We start from the raw sequence: 15355 nt of genomic DNA on the forward strand, positions 1-15355 counted from the left end.
GAGCAATTCGGCAATTCCCTTTTTTTCATGTCATTCCTACATGTTTCCACAGGATTCTGTTGTGTCAAAGTATTTTTGTATTAAATTATTTTTTCTTTCTCTCTACAGGACACTATTCTCCCATTCATTTTCTCCCATTTAGAGTACTATTTTCCCATTTATTTTCAAGTTCTAGTATACTTCTGGCACAATATAGGCAGTTATGACATGCCTTGGCATTTAAAATGGAATTTCTCTAGCTCCTGTCAAGAGATTTGGATTCTCATTCATTTTTAAAGATGTATTTATTGATGTATTTTTTTGTAGGTATGTGTGCCTGTGTGAGCATGTGTATGTAGGTACCACCAGAGGCCAGAAAGTGTTGGATCTCCTAGAACTCTAGTTATGGGCAGTTATGAACCACCTGATGTGGGGGCTGGAAACTCAGTCTGGGTCCTTTGCAACAACAGTAAGTTCTCTTAACTTCTAATGCATTTCTTCAACTCCTTGGATCCCAAACCATAATCCTCCTCAATAATTAGGGCCTAGTTACCTAATAAGATTATCTAGGAAGTTGGGCCTTGTGCTGTACACCTTTAATACCAGCACTAAGAAGGCAGAGGCAGGAGGATCTCTGTTAGTTCAAGGCCATCCTGGTCTACAAAGAAAGTTCCAGAAAAGTCAGGACTGCAACACATATAAACCCTGCCTCTGGGGTGTGAGTGGGTGGGAGACTGTCTAGCTATTGGTAAGTCTGCCTTAAAGCTTGCCTCTGAGTAGAATCTCAATAGGCTGCTATGTTCATGTATCAATTCTTGATGATTACTTTATTTTCCAAAAGAGTAAACTCAGTGTCACTATTCTTTTTTATTGCAACAAAATGCTGAAGTTTCCAATGGAAAAAAAATAAATATCAGAGATGCACATTGAAAGGCAGTTCAGTGACACCTTAACCCTCAAGGGCCGTTATCTGAATGGGAGTTAAGTATGAGAGGAGTGGTTCAGTTGAGCTGTGTCAACTGAGACTCTGATGTAGGTAATCATTTATCGTCATTGTCACTGAGCTTTAACTGTCAACATTCTCCTTCTGCAAAAACCCCAGAGAGGCTATCAAATGCAAGCCTACTTTTCAATTGTGACTGGAACTACTTCTGGCCTCATGAACCTCTCTTTGATACAAAGGGGAATTTATTTTAGACCCTCTCATCAAAGGCAGAAATGAGTCGACCTAAGTAAATCAAAAGTAGACTATATTTAGTAATCAGGCTTCCTTTGAGTACATGAATTAAAAACTATTGCTAAAATTAGAGGCCAGTTACCTTCAAATCTACCACTTTTCCAGAAGCATTACAATGTAAGAATTTTTATTGCCTGGCTATTGCATTTCTGAAAGCATCATTAGCATGTCTTTTACGTGGACTAAATGAGGTCCTATAAAGACCTACACATTTCAGGAAATCTCTAAAAGGCAATCTCATACTTATTCTAATGACTAATAAAGGGCAATAACTATTTCATGGGGTTTGAAATGTGAATATTCAGAATGTTTTTTCCAGGACAGGAAAAGATTTTAGGGAGTTTAATCATCCTCAGACTTTCACAAAGAAAACGTATTATTGCTCTTCACCTCACTGGTCCCTGTGGATAATTGTTAATGGGGTTTGCTGCCAAATGATGCTGCAGTTGGCCATGCTGTCGTCAGTATGCTCCAGACTCTTGAACACCTGCCATTCTAGTCTTTAAAGGCAGCACTCAGCATGAATGATCAATCCTGGAACCTGTCAAGCCGGTCCTTTCTGTGTCCCTTCATCAATATACTCAATGTCATATTCAACCAAGGTCTTTGACAGTCACTTAGCTAACCATAGCAATTGTCACTACATCTGTACTTTCTACTGTAATGAAAGCCCCATGTTGTTAAGTTTAATATTAAATTGATTTTACCTTTCAGCTCTTTCCGTCATGTACAACATTGTCAAACATGAAGAAGCCACGAATACATATTTGTGACTGAATAAAGAATCATAAGAACAATATACATAAACTACATTACCATAGTATATACTGCTAAGTACTTAATTTAATCCCTATGCATATTATTATAAAGGAGACACTATAATTATTGTCAGTTTATGAATGAGAAAATATAGGATCAGAAAACTCATTTGTGGGTTGAGATGTATAGACTGTAGTGGTAAAGCAATTGTTTAACATGTATGAGGCCATGGATTCAATCCGAGCACAAGGAGATGGAGGTGGGGAGATCTAGGGATGTAGCTGAGTTGGTAGGGTGCTTGTTATGCATGCATGAAGCCCTAGGTTTGATTCACAGCCCCCAATAAAACTGAGTATTTTTGTTATTGCCTGTAACCTAAGTACTTGGGAGACAGAATGAAAAAGATTAGAAGTTCAAGTCCATCCTTGGTCACCCTAGAATACATGATAGCCTATTGAGAAGAAAGGCTAAAGAATATAAGGGGAGAGGGCAGGGCAAAATGAGCAGAGAAAAAAAAGCTTGAATTACATTCAAAAAGTTTGTATTTGTAATTTTTGTTAATACACCAGTTTTCTATAATGAACAAAATGGAAATAGGGACTTATAGGAATTTAATTTAACCAGAATGCAGAGTGCTTGTGTAAACTTATAATACTTAAAATTCTACAGGAAACATTCTATGGACCAAGCAATATTGGAAAAATCACAGCTATACACAGCTCAGTGTGAAAAGGGGGTATTGCTCTGCTGAGCAAGTGGGAGACCCTAGGACAAGGTCTCACAGCTACTAATAGATCTTAAGTTCAAATTCTGTAGTATGACTCCTGAGACAAACTTCTGTAGACTGCTAAGCCTGGTTAAGCAGAATCACTAAAGTAGAGTAGAGCAGAAAAAAGAGGGAAATGAATATTTGATAATACTAAAAAAATGTAAATATCTTTTGCATAGTTTTAGGTAATTGTCCAAATAAGCAACTATGTTCCACCATCTTCTCTTTATATAAGAGACAAGTCATAAAAGAAGTTCCAGGCACAAAGATAAAGGGCTTGGGAGTGTTTTGATTTCAAGACATCTCTCATTTCTGTTACCCCCTTTCTGCCTAAAGAACTCAGAGAGACATTTTTGCAATGTCTTTCCTAAATGATAGCTTCTAGTATAGCAATACTTACCCACTTACTGAATATAATTTTAATTTTTTATTTAAATTTATACTTTGATAGCTTTATACACACATATAATAAATTTTAAAAGTTGTAATCGGGGCATGAGTCTGGGACCTCTGAGAGGGTAGGCCAGAGGCAGACATCTCTGTTGGACTGGGCCCAAACCAGGGACCTCTGTGGTACCAGGCCCAGGCCAGAGACATCTATAGAAACAAGCCTGAGTTAGCAACCTCCCCCAGAGCAGACCTGAGGCACCGAACTCCCACAGAAGCAGGTGCAAGGGAGCTGCCCCTGCAGGAGCAGGTTTAAGTCAGAGAAATATGGAGGACCAGAAGCAGGCACAAGGAAATCACTGCTGAGGGAGCAGGCCTGAACTAGAGACCTCTGCTGGACAGAGCATGAATCTGTTACCTCTGAGGTAACAGACCTGAGCCAACACCATCTGCTGGAGCAGGCCTGAGCCCATGACCTCTGCCAGAGCAAAAGGCAGCAAGCTCAGCAGAAAGAGCCCCAAGCAAGCAATCTCCATGGTAGCAGGCCAGAATAACAACTGGTATTGCAGAGCTAACCTCGGGAGCACCGAGAAACCTTTAGGAACACAGAGTGACCAACAGGGTGACTGGAAACGTGGCCCTGACTCCACCACAAGGAGCAATGATCTGAGCCTTGGATCCACTAGAACCTGAAAAATTGATCGTCAGAGTCACAAACAGCCCCAACTACACCAATCAGAGGAAAAGATGGGTAGACAAGGTAACAGCACATGCAACACCACAAAGAGCAACATGACACCAGTAAAAAACTAGTGGCCTTACAACAGCAAGACTTGAGCAACCAAATATAGATGAAGCAGAAGAAAATGACCCCACAACATGAGGAACTGTATTACAGTGTTGCAAGCATTAGAAAGGCAGAGAAGCGCTGCTTTATGTATCGTCTCCTAAAAGTATTCAGATCATCCAAGGCAGTGACAGGTATCAGTGACTCCATGTCTTGGATGATAAAGAATTTGTCAGTAAGAGCTTGAATTTCATGGCTTTTTAATCGTCCGTTCCTCTGTTTTAGATGCCTACTGATAAGAAGTTTGAGTCCCTTTCATCTTTTACGTGGGACCTGAGAAATACTCTAAAGTCTGTAATGGGAAAAACACTGGCCTTTCAGCAGGTGAATGTGTTTTTCCTCCAGGATTTCAGAAGTCCCTATAATGTAGGGAGTTTGCCTGAATAAGGGATATCTTTTGCTCCCATTCTTTCACTGTATATTGTGATTGTGTTTATCTATGAAGAGATACACATACATCTAAAAATGAGTACAATGCAATGGCTTCTAGGTACCACTAAGGGTGATCAATATTTTCATCTTAGCTTAGTTTCATTATCTGATTTTTCTGCAATTCTCAGTTTCACTTGTGGAATTAAAGTTTATAAGCTAAATGAAATTCTTTCCCCTTAAATGTTTTTATTAATCTCTAGAAGGTAGATAATGAATAAAAGGAGAGATGAAAGGAGAGATAATGATTGCAATACATGTTTTTAACAATTTTTTAACCTCATAGAGGTACTGTAGAGATGGCTCGGCAGTTAAAAGCACTTATATTCTTCTGGAGGACTTGAATTCAGCCCCTAGCACCATTGTTGGGTTGTTCACAATTGCCTGTAACTCCATGTCCTGAAGACCCGATACCCTCTTCTAGTCTCTGTAGGCACCTACATACACATGGCTTACAAACAACGAGAGAGAGAGAGAGAGAGAGAGAGAGAGAGAGAGAGAGAGAGAGACTGGGAAGAGAGAGAAGGAATAAGATGGAGAGATAGAAATAATTCTTAGGGGAAAACTAGTACATTGGAGAGAACTGGTTGCTCTTCCAGATGACCCAGCTTTTGAGTCCCAGCACTACATGGCAGGTAGTGTCTATAACTCTCTTGAAAACAGAAGAGCTCTGACTCCTGGCCTGTGCAGACACCAGGCACACACATGGTATTCAGCCATAAATTCAAGCAAAACACTCACACACATAAAAATGTATCATTTTCAAAAGCAGTAGTAGGGTAAGTTTCTTTCGCTAGGTGTGTAGAATAAACCTTTGGTCCCAGCACTTGGGAAGCACATGCAGATAAATGGCTTTCTGTGACTCTGAAGCCAGCCTGGTGTAGCCATCCAGGCTACACAGTTAAAGCATATCTCAAAACAATTATTAGTATTCAAAAGCAAACTTCATAACTACTCTTATGAGAAAGATAAACTTGCACACACACCTGCATGCATACCCTTTATTAAAACGTATAGATAAATTATACATTTCAAAATTGAGATCAGTATTTCATAAAATTTTAGGGAGATGCTTTAAAAAATCAATATTCTTCCTTTTCCCTAAGTCTGCCTGCTACCTCAAATGATACCCTAGATCACAGCCTTCGCTCTCATTCACTGTCAAAACTGTAAACACCCTGTGGCTTGACTGTTCAGGTCAACCGTAATCTTCATCTCCTCTATGATTAGGGCAAGCTGGAAGTTCACAGCCAGCATTTAGAATTCACAGCAGGTGAGCACAGCAGACAGGCCAATCAAAGATGTGCTTACACAGTGAATTTCTATGAGGCCCTTCATATGAGGTGAGCTGCTGGTGGTAGGAATCCAACAATGGCAATTCAGCTTTCATAGATTAAAACACAAAGCTTGCAGTGTGACATATTTGGTGATTTCCATGTAACTATGATTGATTTTCTTTACTGAGACTCTTTATTGCTATTTCAGTTCTATAATTACTTCTCAAAAATCTCCTGTCATGCTGATGCCTCCATTCTCCCCTTCTCATCTCAGGCTATTAACAAGACAGCAATAAACTTTATGTTTTAAAAAAAAAAACCGGTTGCTTTCCACTTTCTTTCATTTTGACTTCTAAACTAGGTCAGCCCAAAGTCTGAGATATTTCTTTTATTCCAGGAATTAACATCACTTATTAATAAGCCTTGTATTTTTAAAAGGTTTAGCAAAATGTCAACCCTATCTCTAGTCTATAAAGATAAGAGCTATATTTAGCTGGTTCTAATTAAAAATAGCGAACATGCTGCTTGCTATGGGAGTGCAAGAATCTGTTCAATTCACGTCTCATTTCAGAAACTTTGACATTTGGATTTCTTGAGTGCTGTTTATAGCTTGAATTGATATTTTTCCATTTAGTTTGAAATACAGCTAGCCTCTGGATTGTACTATTGATCCTCATAAAGCATGTCAAGTTCACCAGTCCCACATGCTTTAAATCCCAGGCATGTAAAAAAGGTTTGTGACTCTCATCATTAGGTAAAGTATCCTTACCAGAGAGATGAATTCCAGAGAAATTAAAAAAAAATGCTCCCAAAGGCAAACTTGTCTGTCAGCTTGATATGCAATCATTGCCATTTAACAAAATCTATAAAGTAAAACCTCAGACCCTGAACCAACTGAAGACATGAAGTTCAGTTTTCTATGGGACATTAAAAAACAAAACAAAGATTAGCATGTTAATAAAACAGTATCAGTATATTAATGCCACCCCCATTTGTCTCTTTTAAACATTTCCTCATGACAGAACAAAAAATATGCTTCATGTAAAAGAATTGACACAGTACTAAAGAAGTAAAAGGGTCAAGTTTGTATCTGATTCTCCTTGTGATGAGTGCTCAAACTCCAGAAACTGTATCCTTAGGGTACACTGACATTTCCAAATCTTCAAAACAGTGTCAGTGAAGGATAGAGTTGGGAGACTAGAATGTGGACAACTGCACTCACTTCACATAATAACTAGGCCTCTTAGCTCCACTGAAAATAGAAACCATGAGGAGCCAGTAGCTGAATTCAGGGCTTTCCAATATATAAATGGATGTGCATATTTATATATGCATGAGCTTTTGGCATGGCATATACATCAGTGTCTAGGTATCAGAATGTATGTGAAAGAGGAGCATGAATGTGGATATAGTCACACAAAGCTCTATACTCCTGCTCATGTATGTATATGTCAAGGAAAGCTTCCATGATAAGAAATGGAATTAAGGCATGTGTGGTGGAGCACACCTTTAGTCCCATGACTGTCAAGGTGGAGGCAGGGGGATCTCTATGAATTCAAGATCAGCTTGGTCCACATTGTGAAATCCAGAACAGCCATGGCTATACAGAGATACTCTGTCTCAACAAAAGAAAGAAGGAAAAAAAGAGGGAGGGGAGGAAAGAGAGGGAGGGAGGGAGGGAGAGAGGGAGGAAAGGAAGGAGGGAAGGAAGGAAGGAAGGAAGGAAGGAAGGAAGGAAGGAAGGAAGGAAGGAAGAAAGAAAGAAAGAAAGAAAGAAAGAAAGAAGGAAGGAAAGGGAAAAAACAAACGAAAAAAACAAAAGAGGAAAAGGAAATAAGCTCTGGACATCATCCTTCCTACTGTCTCTGCCGTGTATATGCCTTACCTCTTCTTTGACTGTTAGCCATATTCTTAACATTACTCTAGTTAGTGGAGAGAAATATAAAGGCATAAGGAGATTGAAAAGCATTCCTTTCCTGTCTAGAAGGCCAATTTAATTGACAATCCCTAGCCTGTATGTGCCTGTTGAGTTATCATAAGCAGTAAAGAATATGTAACAGGGAGGTAGAAAAGGATCTGCTTACATATTACATGTTCCCAGGGTCTTGATGTGGGATTTCCCTCTGTATGCTGTGATTACCATTAATGAATAAAGAAACTGCTTTTGACCTATAGCAAGGCAGAACTTAGGTAAGCAGGGAAAGCTAGGATGAATGCTGGGAGAAAGAAGGGCGGAGCCAGGAGAAGCCAGGGAGTCACTGGAGACAGATGCCAGCTGGAATCTTGCCAGTAAGCCACTGCCACATGGTCATACACAGATTAATAGAAATGAGTTAAATTAATATGTAAGAGTTAGCCAAGAAGCTGCTAGAGCTAATGGACCAAGCAGAGATATAATTAATACAGTTTCTGCATGATTATTTTATTTTGGGGACTGGAGATTGAGCACAGAGTCCCACACATAGACAAGTATTGTACCTCTGAGCCATATCATCTGCAGACATTTTTTAAAGCTTTTTTTTGGGGGGGGGGTCCAAGACAAGGTGCCTTAATATAGCAGTCCTGACTGTCCTGGAACTTGCTTTGTAAACCAGGCTGGCCTTAAACTTACAGAGATCCACCTGCCTCTGCTTTTCAAGTGCTGGGATTAAAGGCATGTGTCACCACCGCCGGGCTCTTATTTTTATTTTGAGACAGTCTTAACAAATTACCAGGGTTATCTTTCACTTGTCCTGTAGTCCTGGCAGCCATAGAACTTGGCACCCTCATGCCTCAGTCTTCCAAAAAGTACTGTATATGTCTTCTAAGAGGTCAAAACTTCTTTCAATTTAGATGAAGAAAATATGTCAGCTTCTGGAGCACAGCTTCATATTTTGTGCTTTACTAACCAGACAGAGAGAGAACAGGCTATTTCCTAGAGTGGTATAAATCCCCCAGTGAGCTGGCCACAAAATGAGTTGTTCTGGGTAAGTTTGTATCTTTTCCTTTGAACCATATGTCATCACTTGTTTCATAGACAACTGCATTTTAAAGAGAATAGGATGGAATGAGAAGAGGAAAAGGTGAATTCTCAGCAGTTTCTTGACAATAATACATTTGTACCAACATTGAAAAAGCCCACAGGGAACTACCAATGGAAATTTTCTTCATCATGAATAGAAATAGCCAGAAATACCTAAATGGTGCTTCAAAACTTGTTGATTTTCCCCCATGTAAAACAAGAGAGTGACATAGTGTGGATGCAGCCATTCTCTGCTGCCGGGTGGCCATATCATTGTGTAGCTTCCCCATCAGAACACCAATCACTTCTGCTTGAGGTTTGAATGCTCCACTAATTTTGAATAGGAAACGGGTGCTGTAGTGTGGATCAGAATTTCAGTAAGAGTTATTCACCTAACTTGCCCTCAATTTGCTGCTAGTTATCTTCACAACAATTTAAAGACGCTGTTCACGCTTAACTGAGCCATTTAAAGAAGGATCGTATCTTGCTGAAAAATTTGACACCAAGTGCACAATGGTCCTAACTTTTCATTAGAATATTTTACGTAGTGCAGTTAATGCTTCAAATATTTAAAGCAGATTAAGAATAGAACAAAGAAATGAAGAGCAACTGTGACTATGACAGGGTATGAATATTAATGATGCTTTCCCCCATTCCTTTCCCCATCTAGTTCAAGCCTCTGTATTTTTTGATTCAAAATCTTCAACTTGTATTGAGACACTAAATACTGGCCCCTTGGTGCTCTGTGATATGATACATATATAAAGATGCAATTAATCTTTAGTCTAATATCTGTCTAAGGGATAAGGTGCTAAACCTCGTTATTATGGCTCCCCACTGCCTTGGGGATAGAGTCCAATCTCCTTAGCTTGACATATAAGACTCTGTAATCAATTTTTTGAAAAGTCATCTCTCATCATTTTACATAAATCCTTTAGTAGGGCCACTGGAGTCTCTTCATTGTCCCCTAAAATGTCATGCTCGGGCTTCTCTTTGCATATTTACTCAAACTGTGTTCCTTATTTTCTCACATTTTCCAACTTCTATTTCTTCCTCTAGCTCAGCACATGTTCTTAAATACTGGGTCAGTCATTCCAAATCACAAGGTAACCCCGTTTTCAAATTACAGCAGCTTTGTGATTTACAATCCTGTAAAAAGAATATATACCTCTAGCTGTAAGCCTAGGGATAATGATGGTGCGAAAGAGAAAGGCTCCCATAGGTTCATTTATTTGGATGCTTGAACCCTAACTGGTAGAACTATTCTAAGAAGGATTATGAGGTATGACCTGGTGGGAGGTCACTGGGGTTGGGCTTTGAGGTTTCAAAAGCCCATGCTAGCCCCATTCCCCATTGCTCCCTCAGGCTTGTGGGAGCTACTGCACCAATGCCATGCCTGCCTGGCGGCTGCCTTCTTCCACATCATAATGGTAATGGACACACCCTCTGAAGCAATAAGCAATCCCCCAATTAAATGCTTCCTTTTATAAGCATCTTTACACAATCGAAAAGTAACTAAGACAGATGGAATACAGGGTATGTTTGATCTGGTTTCTATACTGCTTACTAAATTAGCATCGAGATAGACTACCTGAACCATTTACAGTGTGAGCAAATGGAAAATTAATAGTTGTAAGGAGCTCTGTCATTCCTTCTTGGGTTTTTTTCCCATTGAAGAAGCCCATAGTTTTTGACCTCTATTGTAAATGTATTTCAGCAGTCCAACTCGAAACATAAGTCAAATAATCTAGACACCCTACATCTTTATCTTGTGATTCCTATACAGTAATGCCAATTGATTTCCAAGGACACTGTGGTGATGGATACTAGGTGAACTTGATATATAACCTTACTTTCAATAAAAAGGTTCTAAATCTTAGAATCTCTAAGGTAGTTCAGTTACTAAAGAAAATGAAGGCAACTATGAAAACAGAGATACTTAGCGTTCAACAAAAAGTAGGTAAACTGAGTAAGAACTTCAAGCTCCTGGCTTTGAAATTTGCCAGTGACACACAGCCTACATTTAGCACATCATCTGTCACTCAATTTTCCACAACACCTAGAAAAGAACATAATGAAAAATGTTCACATCTTTAAATTCTCAATAGCAAATTAATGAAATGCTTGTATTTGCCATGAAAAAAACCTTAATTCTTAAAATACGGTATTGGAACTCCCCAACTGATGTTTCCTAGATGCCACCTAGCCTTAAATTTTTGTCTGAATTCAGAGAATATTGCTATCCATTTGTGCTTACAGGATACCAAACTTTGTATCTACTAGCCCAACTTTATTTCAAACCAGTTAGTTCTGTTTGTTCTTGACCCTCCCCTTGTACATGGTTCTAAAGACACCATTTATGTTTCCATGTATGACTTTCATAATGCTTATCATATTTCAAACGAGCATTTTCAATAGTGAGCTCATAAGCTCTTTAAAGCCAAAGAATCCTCAACCAAAGGAATCTTGGGTACAGAGAATACTGGCTAGCACCTAAATAAACACAAATGGCTCACGTGCTGACTGCCTGTCATTTTCTCATCTCTATGACAAGTGATGTAACATGTCACTCTAAAACTGCATCTTTCTCTCAATCTCAAGACAATTCATTATATAGCATTTGCAACCTGTCTTCCACTATCCCACTTGACACCTCAGCTTGTTCCAGCCAGGTGGGACCATGTCCTACAAATGAAGTCCCACTTCCTACTCCTTCCGTGTCTTCTACATGCCATTTTCTTCTCTGATCATTCAGTTCTCTTATTCTTTTCCTTTTGAAAACATATTAAGCTGTCTTTCCTTGTCTAAGACTCCCCTCCATAATCTAGGGCATAAATTACTTCAAGTACCCATTGAATTCACTATTACTCACTCTGGTACTAGATTCTCTTTATAACCAGCTATACTACCACTGCCCTCTCTTGGCTTCTTAGAGAGAGTAGACTGAATAGTAGTATCCGATCAAATTGTACTTCTTTGAATCAAAAATGTTTATTAGGTATTGAGGAGCCAACAAATAAAATCTAAAATACCTTTATTTTCTGAAAAAAAGAAAGCATTTCATTGGTGCTCACTTACAATTTCAGAGTTAGCCTATAATCATCATGGTAGAAGCAGACAGGCATGGTGTTGGAGCCAGAGCTGAAAGTTTTATATCCTCATTCTCAGACAGCAGGCAGAAAAGACTGGACCTGTCAAGGGTTTTGGAAACCTCAAAGCCCACCCTCAGTGACACACTTGCAACAAGGCCACACCCGCTAATTCCTCTCTAATAGTTTCACTAACTGGAGACCAAGCACTGAAACATAGGAGCCCATGGGAGCCATTTTCTTTCAACCACTACAGCAGGTTTAATCCATGAATTGTTTTCTATGCTTGAGTTAGCCAGGGAGGAAATTCTAGGAATTGCCCAGCACCTGCCCAGGCCTGTGGGGCCTCTACTACCCCTGTGCCCTGTTAACTCCCTGAAGAGAAAATTTGGGAACTCAGTCAGAAGAGTGTGAGAAGAGCATTCTGGTAACCTCCCTCTGAAAAACTCACAACTTTGAATTTTCAGGTCTTTCTTCAAAGCTATGGATGGGTTTGTAGGTCATCCCAGCCCCTTTGCCTCAGTCAAGGTACCCTGGGTAGAGATACTTATCCAAGTTATTGAGCTCATAATCCCCAGGCAAGGCATATATTTTCACTAAGCTATCTATGTCAAAGGACACAGATGACCAGGGAAGCTGGGCCAGTCCCAGGCTGGTTTGGTAGATGTCCAAAAGCTCATGATGCTCCATGGACCTCCCTGCAGAGGTCACTGTTGTCTAAATAGTTGAGCATAGTCAGTCTTTGCTGCGAAGATCTCATCATCTTTCACGGATTTTGCCTGATTGCATGGGCTCCTCTCACTGGCTTGGCCTAGTTAGATGATGCACTTCTCACTCTCTTGGCCTGACCAGATGATGCACCAATCTCTCTCATTGTCTGGCTGGATGATGCACACATCTCTATCATTGCCTGGATGAATGATGCACCTATCTCTATAGTTTCCTGGTTAAATGATGCACCCATCTCTATTGTTGCCTGGTTGAATGATGCACCCATCATATCATTGCCTGGTTAAATGATGCACCCATCTCTATCATTGCCTGGTTGGATGATGTGCCAATATCCATCGTTGCCTGGCTGGATGATGTAGCCATCTCTATCATTGTCTTGTTGAATGATGCACCCATCTCTATCATTGTCTGGTTAAATGATGCACCCATCTCTATCATTGCCTGGTTGGATGATGCGCCCATCTCTCTTGTTGGCTGGTTGGATGATGTAGCCATCTCTATCATTACCTGATTAAATGATGCACCCATCTCTATCATTACCTGGTTGAATGATGCACCCACCCATATCATTGCCTGGTTGCGTGATGCACCCATCTCTCTTGTTCTCTGGCTGGGTGATGCACCCATCTTTATCATTGCCAGGTTGAATGATATACTCATCTCTCTTATTACCTGGTTGAATGATGCACCCATCTCTTCCGTTGCCTAGTTGAATGATGCACCCATCTCTATTATTGTTTGGCTGAATAATGTATCCATCACTATCATTGCATGGTTGAATGATGCACCCATCTCCCTCATTGCCTGGTTAAATGATGCACCCATCTCTCTCATTGCCTGGTTGGATGATGTATCCATCTCTATCATTGCCTGGTTGGATGATGCACCCATCTCTATCATTGCCTGGTTGGGTGATGCACCCATCTCTATCATTGTCAGGTTGAATAATATACCTATATTTCTCATTACCTGGTTTAATGATGCACTCATCTCTATCATTGCCTGGTTGAATGATGCACCCATCTCTATTATTGCTTGGTTGAATAATGTACCCATCTCTATCATTGCCTGATTGGATGATGCATCCATCTCTCTTGTTGCCTGGTTGGATGATGTGCCCATCTCTCTTGTTGTCTGGCTGGATGCTGCCAAAGGTGAACACTGATGGGTACCCTGTTGTGTCTGCACTTGGTCTTGCTGGCTTATAAACCACATCTCTACCACCATGACCATAAGCTGGAGCCTAGAAGCCAGTTCCTAAATTTCCTGCTCTGTTGGAAACATGTTGCTGTTGAAGGCCTCTTGCAATACCCTGATTTGTTCCAGACTGATTATGGTGCAGTACTGATGATCTTGCTGGGACTGTTCTGACATTGAATCCCTCCTCTGGGCTGCAGATTCTGCCCAAGACTTTGACCGAAGCAATACAGAGCGTGGAAATGTAAACACAACCATCTTCTCAAACCTTTTCTAATCTCAGAAGGATAATATTTTCCAGTGCAAGCTCTGAAGAACTCGTTCTGACTTGCTTTGTTCCTTAGGAGGCAGGTCAAAAAATGTAAACTCTAGATTTGTTGAAACTGTGGAAGAACCAAGAATGGTAGTTACATAAGCAGAAGAAAGCTACAGTCCTGTGTGGTACCCTATAATTACTATGCTGGGGATGCCAAGGCAAGAAACATAAGGTCAAGGCCCAACTGAGCTACAGAGTGAGGTAGCCTGAGCTCTTATGTTGTCAAAAATCCAAAACTTTCAACAAAGCATTAAAAGCCCTCCAACAGTGCAGTCTAGTGAACCTTACCAGCTTTGTCTTTTCTTTAGTCTCTTTAGGATGGCCTAATATGCTTCCAATGGTTGAGTGACTTAAAAAATTAGTTTAAGAGTATATTAACCATACAATGAGAACTAGACTCCTGGCTTGTGGACAGCTTCCTTCTCACTGTGCCCAAAGAGAAAATGAGCTCCCTGAATTTCTCTGTCTATAACGCTTCTAATTCTATCATGGGGCTCTCATCTTTATGATCCTATCTAAAATATCCCCTAAAGATTTTGCCACCAAATATTATCATTTAGGGGTTTCAGATTCAATATATGAATTGGGAGGGAGGATAATCTTTGATTATCTGATATGCCTCTGTTGAGTGGATAAATAGTGGATAAATAGAAAGTAGACTATGTAGCTTTCAGATCCTGCCACTTTTAAGCTACATAATCTTGGATGTAAAATATTATTTTGAGTTCTCATTTTTTTTCCTACAACGTGAGTCAGAAAGATGACTTGGGATGAAAAAACGTGGCTACCTGTCCTCAATCCCCAAAACCCACAGACAGGTTGTCCTCTGATCTCATTAAATGCATTGTGACACATATGCCACACATTAGGTCCATGCACACATGCTGCACACACACACACACAAAATCACAATACATTAAAATGAGGTTAAAAGTCAGCCACTCTGGAGGCAGAGACAGGTGGAGCTATGTGAGTTTGAGGCCAAGCTAGTCTTCATAGAAATTTCCAGGCCAGCTTAAGTTAAATGAAATAAAATGAAGATAAACATACTAGAATTTCTGTGATTTCATAGGATTACTCTGAAGAATAATTTGCCCCAGATGTAAATATTCAAAAACTAGGCACTGAGCTGATGATTTCTTTACCTAGAATGTTTTCTCCCCAGCCATGTTTATCCCATAGCTTATAATCAATTCTACATAGCCCCACAAAAATTGTTATCTTGTCTTCCACAAACCTTTTTATTCTCCTGAGTAACAATTCTAGTATCCTTCCAATATATTGAGTTCATACCTCTAGTATAGATAGCACTTACCACAGGTTTCCTTTATTCTAC

This window comes from Myodes glareolus, chromosome X (genome assembly GCF_982192425.1).
Source record: "Myodes glareolus chromosome X, mMyoGla1.1, whole genome shotgun sequence".
Taxonomy (NCBI): domain Eukaryota; kingdom Metazoa; phylum Chordata; class Mammalia; order Rodentia; family Cricetidae; genus Myodes; species Myodes glareolus.